The following is an 8,360-nucleotide window of genomic DNA, read 5'->3' as shown; positions in this document are numbered from 1 at the left end:
CTGCACAGACCTGGATTTGCTCTGATGAGGTTGCAGCCAGCAAGACATCCTCTAAACTAGCTGTTTCTGTGCCACCACATCAGCTCTGACCTGGGCCTTCTCTGTTCCGTGTTCTTCTCCAGTTGTGTGATCTTTGTGACACCAAGTGACTCTAGCAGGGAACACATCCCCAGGGAAGCAGCAATTCACTATGTTGTGCGAGTTTAACAACCCCTTGGTCCGTTCATCTTCTATTTGGTTTTGTTAATACAAAACAAAAAAGGAGATTATACATCAGATGAAGAGTGATGGTTGTTCTGTCTCTGTCCTTTGAGTCCATACTGGGATCAGGAACCACAGAAGCTCCATGATGGTAGCTGTTCTTAGAAGGACTTGGATCCCCACGTATTTCTGGAGTTCTATTGATTTTTTATCACCGATCTCTGATGGCTGCACACTTTGCACAGCCATTTGCATTGTTATTGTTATGCTGGTTGCTGCGCTGCAGCTGGGCTTTCCATACCCAGACTGGAGGCTGAGGAGGCAAGAGGAGCGATTGCTCCTGCTGGCACACGTTCCTGGAATGACCACGCTGAAGTAATGAACTTAAGGTTTTGACATGTTCTTCACGGTAATATTAGTAGTGGAGGCTACTGCAGATGACAGCAAATTAGATAAGGCAGGGTCCCCCAGTGATTACTGCCTGCCACAGAATTAGTTTTGGCTTTAGTATTTCACTTAATTGAAAAGTGGTCTTAAAGTCTGTACAGTGCTCCATAGTTTTTAACTTCCTCCAAGAAACAGAAATCCAGGCCTAGGCCAAAAATGGGACATTGACATTCCCGTCTGTGACGATCCCCGTGGGAAGTACTGATAGAGTTGCAGTGGTCAGGAGTTACCACCTCAGCAAATCGGGGGGCTCAAAGGCAGGGAGAAGTCACAACTTCTCTTTCATTTTAGAGACCAAAGCCTGACTCGTAAACGTGTTTCCCAACAGTGTTTGGCTAAGGGAGGTCAGCAAAAATGCAAATTTATCAAATCCCATTAAAAAAAAAAAATCAGATATAGGGCTTAATGGTGGTGGTAGGGTTTGGGATTTTTTTAAGTTTGTTTTTCCTTGCTTGGTTTGGCAGGGAGCAGCAAGGGACAGCTTTTTGTTTCCTGTAGTTGATTCAATGCACATTTTTGTCATTAAAAAAGCCAGAGTTGCAAGGAAGTTTCATCCTCAAAAGCCAAGTTAGTGAAAGAAATATAATAAGCACTTTAAAATGTTGTAACCAAAAGGTGTAGCCAAACAGGAAACTTAAGGAAATCTCTTTATGGTTGTGTCAGGTGCCATTTGTGCTGTGCTGCAGTGGAACAGCCAGGGTGGGCTGGCAGCGATCCCTCAGGCCTCAGTGCCTCTGTGGTGTCATACTGCTCGGTATGGGTGGGAAGGTACCGCCTCGCTGCCACTCTACCAAGTTAAACCATCTCTCCTAAAACTACAGTCAACTAGAGTGCTTCACAGAGCCCGCGTGAAGGTATCCAAGATGGTTTTAAGAGGACAAAGCCAGCAAGTGTTAGCAGGGCACTGGACCCGAGCGAGGGAGCGTTGATTTTGTGCGTTGTTAACAGCCGCGGCAGCAGTTTCCCTGCTTGCATGACTGCTTGGCCTTGGGATGCAGAGCTCGTTTCATCGTGTGGCCTGCAGGTTGTGTTGTGCTGTAGGTACACCTCTGATCTCCAGGTGTAAGGGTACATAGGCTTAATTAGGTCATCATTTTTAGGACCTGAGTGACATCAGTGCTGCTTTGCTAGAAAATCTCTGCTGTTTTTCCTTGACTGTTGTTGATCAGACCCAGGCCTGTGGATCACCTCATCCCAATTGCTGATGTAATTGTTTGCAGACTGTAATTTGATGAAAACTTCATTTTAAAACTTATTCTTACAACATGACCAGGGATAATTAGCTGACAGCAGCATAGTTTTGTTGCACAACAGCTAATTTGGAGGCAGTGAGTCCTTGTAGTGGGAAGAGGTGAGTGCGGTGGCACAGTCCTTCAGGGTTGCTTTATTTTTGTCGAGACATTGACCAAAGGAGCAAGTTTATAGTGAGGTTCCCCCTCCTCTGTTTTTTGGCTTCTTTTGTTTGGTTGGTTGGTTTGTTTTGCTGATACTTTGCTTTTGACGAAGGACTTAGATACTTGGTCATTGTTTGAATGTGGAGAAGTCAGCATTATTTACTAGGAAAAGGTAACCCATGATCCTGGATGGAAACCGAGAACATTAATTTATACATAATTTATACATTATTTCTGTGGGTCTGACCCTCACACAGACACTGGCCATTCTCCTTATTTGAGGCACATGGATTGCAGAGAACGGTTTAAGTAAAACCATATATTGGCTTTCCTTGTGTTTTCCTGTCAAAAATATGATCCCATTAAATGTTGAAAAAGCACCAAAAGTATAGATATTAGTGAGAAACCCGCCTTTGAAGTATTATTGGGTTTTGGAGGGATTTTATCGTTGCCCTCATTTAATACCTGGTTGTTACCAATTGCTGTGGTTCAGCATGAGCTCCCGTAGCGTCAGAGAAGCAGTCATCCTGAGTTACTCTGGCACACCAATTGCCTTGGCACACCAATTGCCACGGCACACAAAACAGCTGCTGTCTCTCATGGCAAATGCAGAAATGGGCTGATTTCTGCAAGTTTTGCGTAGTTCTTATTGGACTGATAACTTAGTGAAACGGATGGGGCCAGAAAAATAAGTATCAACCACTTTGTTTTGCTGAAACTTAACAGGAACCTAACAGAGATTTCTGTGTCTTGAGAACAGGGGAATTATATTTGTGACCTACATTCTTCTGGTTATTTTTGTTAATTGATGAATGATTTATTTGCGTGTACATTTTCCCTGTGTGCTCATTTCCATAATAATATAAATATAAAAAGAATTACAAAGGCTTTTCTGGGGTTATAGAGGACTGATAGAGAATCTCTGTGTGCTACTGAGTACTTCATTTTTTTAGACAGTTAGCATGACTCTCTTAGTGGGTGTTTTGCTTCTCTCTGAAGTCCTGGCTGGCATCAGCTGCAGACAGCATGGTGCTGCTTACAGAGGTTAAAGCAGAATGGTAGGGTATGCAGTCTTATTTTAATGCAATCAACCAAGATAACACCAGTATAAATATGATTATCCTTTACACACTCCATAGGTTGGTCCTATATTCACTTAAGCAGATCCATTTATTTATCAGTTTTATTTAACTACAACAAATATCTATATAAAAGGCCTAAGTACTTTTTTTCTGCCTGCCTGAAATACCAGTGTTGGTTGTGTGTTTTATTTAAAAAAAAAAATAATAATAGCAACTAAAGGCTCCTAATGAATGCTTTCGGGTCTTTGGGCCTGTTTGACACTCCCTGTAGATCACTCCAATTCAGTGGCTGGTGGGTACATGTGGCTGCTTGCCTTGCACCTTTCTCCATCCCATTTGCTCTTTGGCTGTCCCCAGGAGTGGCAGGGCAATGCCCTGGGACCAGTTCAGCTCTGGTGCTGCCATTCAGGGTGAAGGTGATGGGGGAAAATGATATCTGTTTCTAGGAAGAAATACAAGGGAAAGTTTATAATTCTTCTTCCTCTTCCATTTTGAGATGGTGACACTCAGGACTGAACAAGGGTGGGACGTAGCTCCTAAGTCCCACAGACATTACAGTCCATGCATAAATGGATGAACCAGAGAAAACTGTAACCAACAGTGAAGACCTGGGGATGAGAGCTGCTTTTTGAAAGGCACAATTTTTCCAGAGCCAGCGTGCACTGAGAGAAGAGAGGCGTGCTCAGCGGGATGCGGTGTTTAGTGTAACCTTCGGGGCAGCTCATACATGACTGCAAGGTTTGGGTCAGCCATGTGTGAACAAATGTCTTGCGGAGTAAGTGGGTGGAAAGCAAGCTACTCTCACAGGTTCACCTCCTCAGAGAGCCCAAGGCAGACCTGACACTGTACTAACAGCCTTTTGAAAATCCCATCAGGAAAACAGAGCTTGACATTTATGGTCACTATTAAAGGTACCTATAATGAGCAAAACCCAGCAGCTAATTCCTTCTTTACATTGTTTCTCGGTGGAATGATAGTGCCACCTCCTTGCACTACGGGAGGAGCGAGCTGGTCTAGTGTACCTGCCTTCCTCCCTCCGCCAGGTGTTTGCACACTAAGAAAAGCTGCACGCTGCTGAGATCACTGCTGCCCATGCTGCCGACCCTCTCCAGCACCGAGGTGACAGTAGTGGCAGCTCCTGCAGTGATGCCAGGGTTGGGCTGGCAGTCACAGGATGTCTCACAGAGTCCCTGCCCTCCAAATAATAACACCCAGGGGCTGATATCAAGTCAAGTCAGTAGCTGTGGCTTCAGCAAATCTGTTTCAGACTCTTGCGATGGGTTTTTGCTTCAGTGCTGTTAAGCATGGTACAAATTTAAGTCATGTATCATTTATGAGCACGATCCCCTCTGCAAAGCTTTCTGGTGTTCAGCTTGCAGCATCCATGAACAGGCTGTTTCTGAGGAGTAGAGATGGTCTTTATTGAATGCACTCTGTAGCACCTTTTTGATTGCAAGCCAGCTTGTCTTGGTCTTACTTAGGTGAAATTGTGTGAAAGTAGAAATCTGGGTTAGAAGAAATACATGCAAATGCCATTACACTTTCCCTTGCATTTTCTTCTTCTTTTTCTTTTTTATTGGGTACTTTAATTTGTCCTGGCATAGGGTCAATAACTGTTTGCTACTTCATGTGGTTACAGAAAAACATGTGAACGTGATATCAAACAGCCTTTGACCTCATGGTATTTTCATGTTTTTTTTTCAGAATCATTTCAATCCATTAATTTACACTGGGATCTGTAAGTTCAAGTCTCATTGATTTCAGTGACAGATGCATGTGTGCCTTGGTGAACTGAATCAGAAATAAGGGGCTTTAGCTATTGGCAGAGGGGAGATGTCCTCATTTGCCTGACAGCTGGGTTTGTTCTGCAACTCACTTTTCCAGATGAGCGCAAAAAGATCCTGCTTATTACCTGAGTATATGCAATGTTGTAACTAGACATCCCATTCCAGATAGGGCATTGCAATTCTAGCTTAAGCCCTGGAAATTTGCTATTCTGCAAGAGGAGCACCTGCCTTTGCTACACGTCACAAACCTCAGTGCTGTGGAGGTTGCTCTGGAGTAGCAGAGAGTAAAGGGGATATCTCAGCCACATTTGTTTCCCCATTTCAGGTGCATGAAAAAACTTGATTACAAAACATCGGGAACATATGGTTTGTGAAATCAGCTGGTGTGTGGAAAATTCCATCTCTGGGCTGGGAGCTGGGTTTCCCAATCAGAAGGCAAGTGTTAATCTCGCTCCATCTATCTCAGAGCCTTAAGTCTAACAGTAACACATTTGCAGCCATGAATGTGCCTCCTTTCAAGGAGCACAGATCAGTATGCCTAGGCTGTACGTCCTCTTCATTCAAAAGTAGGTTTTATTATACTGGGTGAATTGCCTTCGAATCACAGGGAGTTTCTGTAACATTGGTATTTGTACCAATACTTACCGTAGTAACAACCAGATTGGCTTGCATGGCTTTTAAATAATTCATGACTTTGCACTGGACTGCATTCTTCTTCACCAGAAAACAACATTTTCCTGTAACAGTTTCTGTAAATGATCTGTCTTAATTGTGGTAGCTATGCCTTGTCATCAATGTTGTGGTGTTTGATCCTTAAAATCATTTATCTCTTGTTTCTTTCTGGGATATCTGAATTCAATAATATTACCAGGAATGCCTGTGGAGAGTATGTCCCCAGGACTGCGCTCGCAGCTTGCTTTGGGAGGTAAAGCAGGTCTGGTTCCTTACACCCCCACTCAGCTGGACACCAAGAGCGATGCCCTGGGCACTGTGCCCTTACACCTGTGTGCACCCTTATGTACTGCAAACAGCGGTCTGCAGCAACTCTGCTAGTGAAATCTCTGCAGTCAAAGTATTTATGAAGCTCTTCTGATGTACCAGGTAGAGAGATGTCCTCCAAGCCTATCAGGTAAAGAGGCAATAACCGTTCGATCATGACGGAGGGTCCAGGAGGACTGAGATGTGAGACTGAGGTGGAAGTGAGAGGTGGACTGAAGGAAAGAAGAAATGGGGGCACTGCAGAGCTAGAGCTCGATGAATGTTAATTTGCTTTACATGAGATGTTGACAGTCCCTGCCATGTTGTGTGAGGGGTGCAAGATACATTCACAGATTAGGTGAATGCTACCACTTAAAACTACCAAACCAGAGCAGGAGCGGAAAGGTCCGGAGCTGAGCAGACCAAACTCATGGGCTTGGTCGGTGCAAGCAGCTGAGAAGGGAAACTCAAGGTTGGAGTGAACAATCAAGCTGAATTAGAGTCTGATGGTTTATTTGCGCTCACTCATTCCTTCTCTTGATAGAATCACTAAAACAACCTTTACCTGAAATATTAAGCCCCAAAGAGTTGCTGCCACAGTAAATATTACACTTGAATTGATTAGGTGCACTTCAGAAATCAAGCCACATTCTTAATAGAGGAGCAGTGCATATTTTCAATGTTTATCATACTGTATTAGGTGTTTAATTAAAAAGAGGTTCCCAGAGGATTAGCCAGCTTCATGTTGATGGCAGAAGCAGATCTGTTAGCAATTTTTGGCAGGTAATTATAATGTGGAACTGGATGGCTCGAGCTGAATATTTTATGATAGGAGCTCTAGTTGGAATGAAGAGAAGTATAATCACTCTTTTTGCTAGAGGAAAAAAAATAATCAAACAAGCACACACACCTGTTTGCTTCTGCAGGTTTGCTAGCTTGGTAAATTAGGAAGGAATTAGTGTTGATATTATCCAGATTACTGGGCTGAGCTCCACAGCAGGGAGCATGGGAATCGGCTGATGGCTCTCACTGCTCACACTTCTGCAAGCACCTGCTCTCGCGTGCTCCTCAGGGAGCCGGGGGGATTTGATTTCTATTCTCCGCTCTTATGTTAGATTAAGCCAGATCAGCAGGACAGGATGTAGCCCTGCATGTGAGAGGCAGAGCACAGCTGGAAAATAAAAGCATCTTCCCCTCCTTAGGCAATGTGCTGCCTGTCTGGGTGTGATTTTCAAGAATATTCTTGACATCAGAAGAGGGTTTACCCAATGTAGCCACCCTCCACTGATCCTTGTGACATCCCTGTAGCTAGGAAAACTTGTGCCTTAACAATGTTTGATGATCTTAATACCACATGTGGCAGCAGGTAGGTGGTGTGAGAGGAGGTAAAGAAAAGTTTGCAGAGCAAAGCAGACATGGAGCAGGCTTGTTTCCCAGACAGCCTCAGCCCAGACCCCTCACCACCAAGATGCTCCTGCACAAGGGCTTCCATGGCAGATCTTTTGGAGAGGTTGGGACATGACACATGTGACATCCATTTGCTGCTGCTTACATTGCTGAAAAAGCAGCAAACGAACAGGTCTTACTGGATCAGATCATTAACTCTCAGAAGTCCAGCAGCAATCCTCTGCTTGTGGCTGATGCCTGGTGTCTCACAGTAGAGAGAAGGACCTGCTGTGGTTGTGCTGCTGGGAATCTTCGGGATGTTACCGGTCTGCAAAACGAGGCATTTGTGAAATGCAGCATTTACTTAAAGCAACTCCCTCTCTAGATAACCACTCAGTGACTCCATGGAAATGAGGGAGCTTAAAAGAAAGGTGGGAGAACTCAATGCTGTGTTGACAGGTTTTTTACCATTAGGGTCTGAATTAATTTTAAAAATGTATTTTTTAATTGCTATTATTTGGTATTGACTGCAGCATTAGCTGTCCCTGCTCTTAGCACACATGGTGGTGCGTTTGCACAAAGGCACATGTTTGATGGCTGTGCCAGGCTGTGTGCCATGGTGGGAGCTACCAAATCCAGGATACAGTTGCTGAAGCTGCCCGTGAGCACTGGCAGGAGAAGCCTTAGAGAAGCCTTAAAACATCGGGCTCAGCATTTTATAGGCATTAGGCTGAATGAGCTGATAGAAGGAAAAGGAGAAAACAGATGGGAGAAAGCATTTATGAAGCAGCTGCCTGTTAACCAATAATTTGGTACATTTCCTTCAGTTCTTTTCATTAAGCCACAATATGTGGATGCCTCGTTTTCTGTGAGATCCATTGAATGTTCAAAAGACTTGGCTATAATTAAACAAATGCTGAAAGAGCAGAGACATGCACTGTGTCAGGAATAGTCCTCTCTGCGTTCTGGAGTACAACAGCCCGATACAGCACCCTTCTGTACCCATCTCTTTGTTCGGAGTTCTTTTCAACAATTAACAGGGTAACAAGGTGAACGGATGATTCAAAGTTAATATTGTTTAAATC

The 8,360-nt window shown here is 44.0% G+C and overlaps 1 protein-coding gene across 5 annotated transcripts in view; it reads left to right on the top strand.

Moving 5' to 3' along the window:
- Positions 1–8,360, top strand: part of KCNIP1 (potassium voltage-gated channel interacting protein 1) — a 435,471-nt gene that overhangs the window by 206,835 nt on the left and 220,276 nt on the right. The gene's annotated exons all lie outside the window — the stretch shown is intronic.

Source organism: Falco punctatus, assembly GCF_963210335.1.
Source record: "Falco punctatus genome assembly, chromosome: 8".
Classification (NCBI taxonomy): Eukaryota; Metazoa; Chordata; class Aves; order Falconiformes; family Falconidae; genus Falco; species Falco punctatus.
This window is presented reverse-complemented; position numbering and strand designations above follow the sequence as displayed.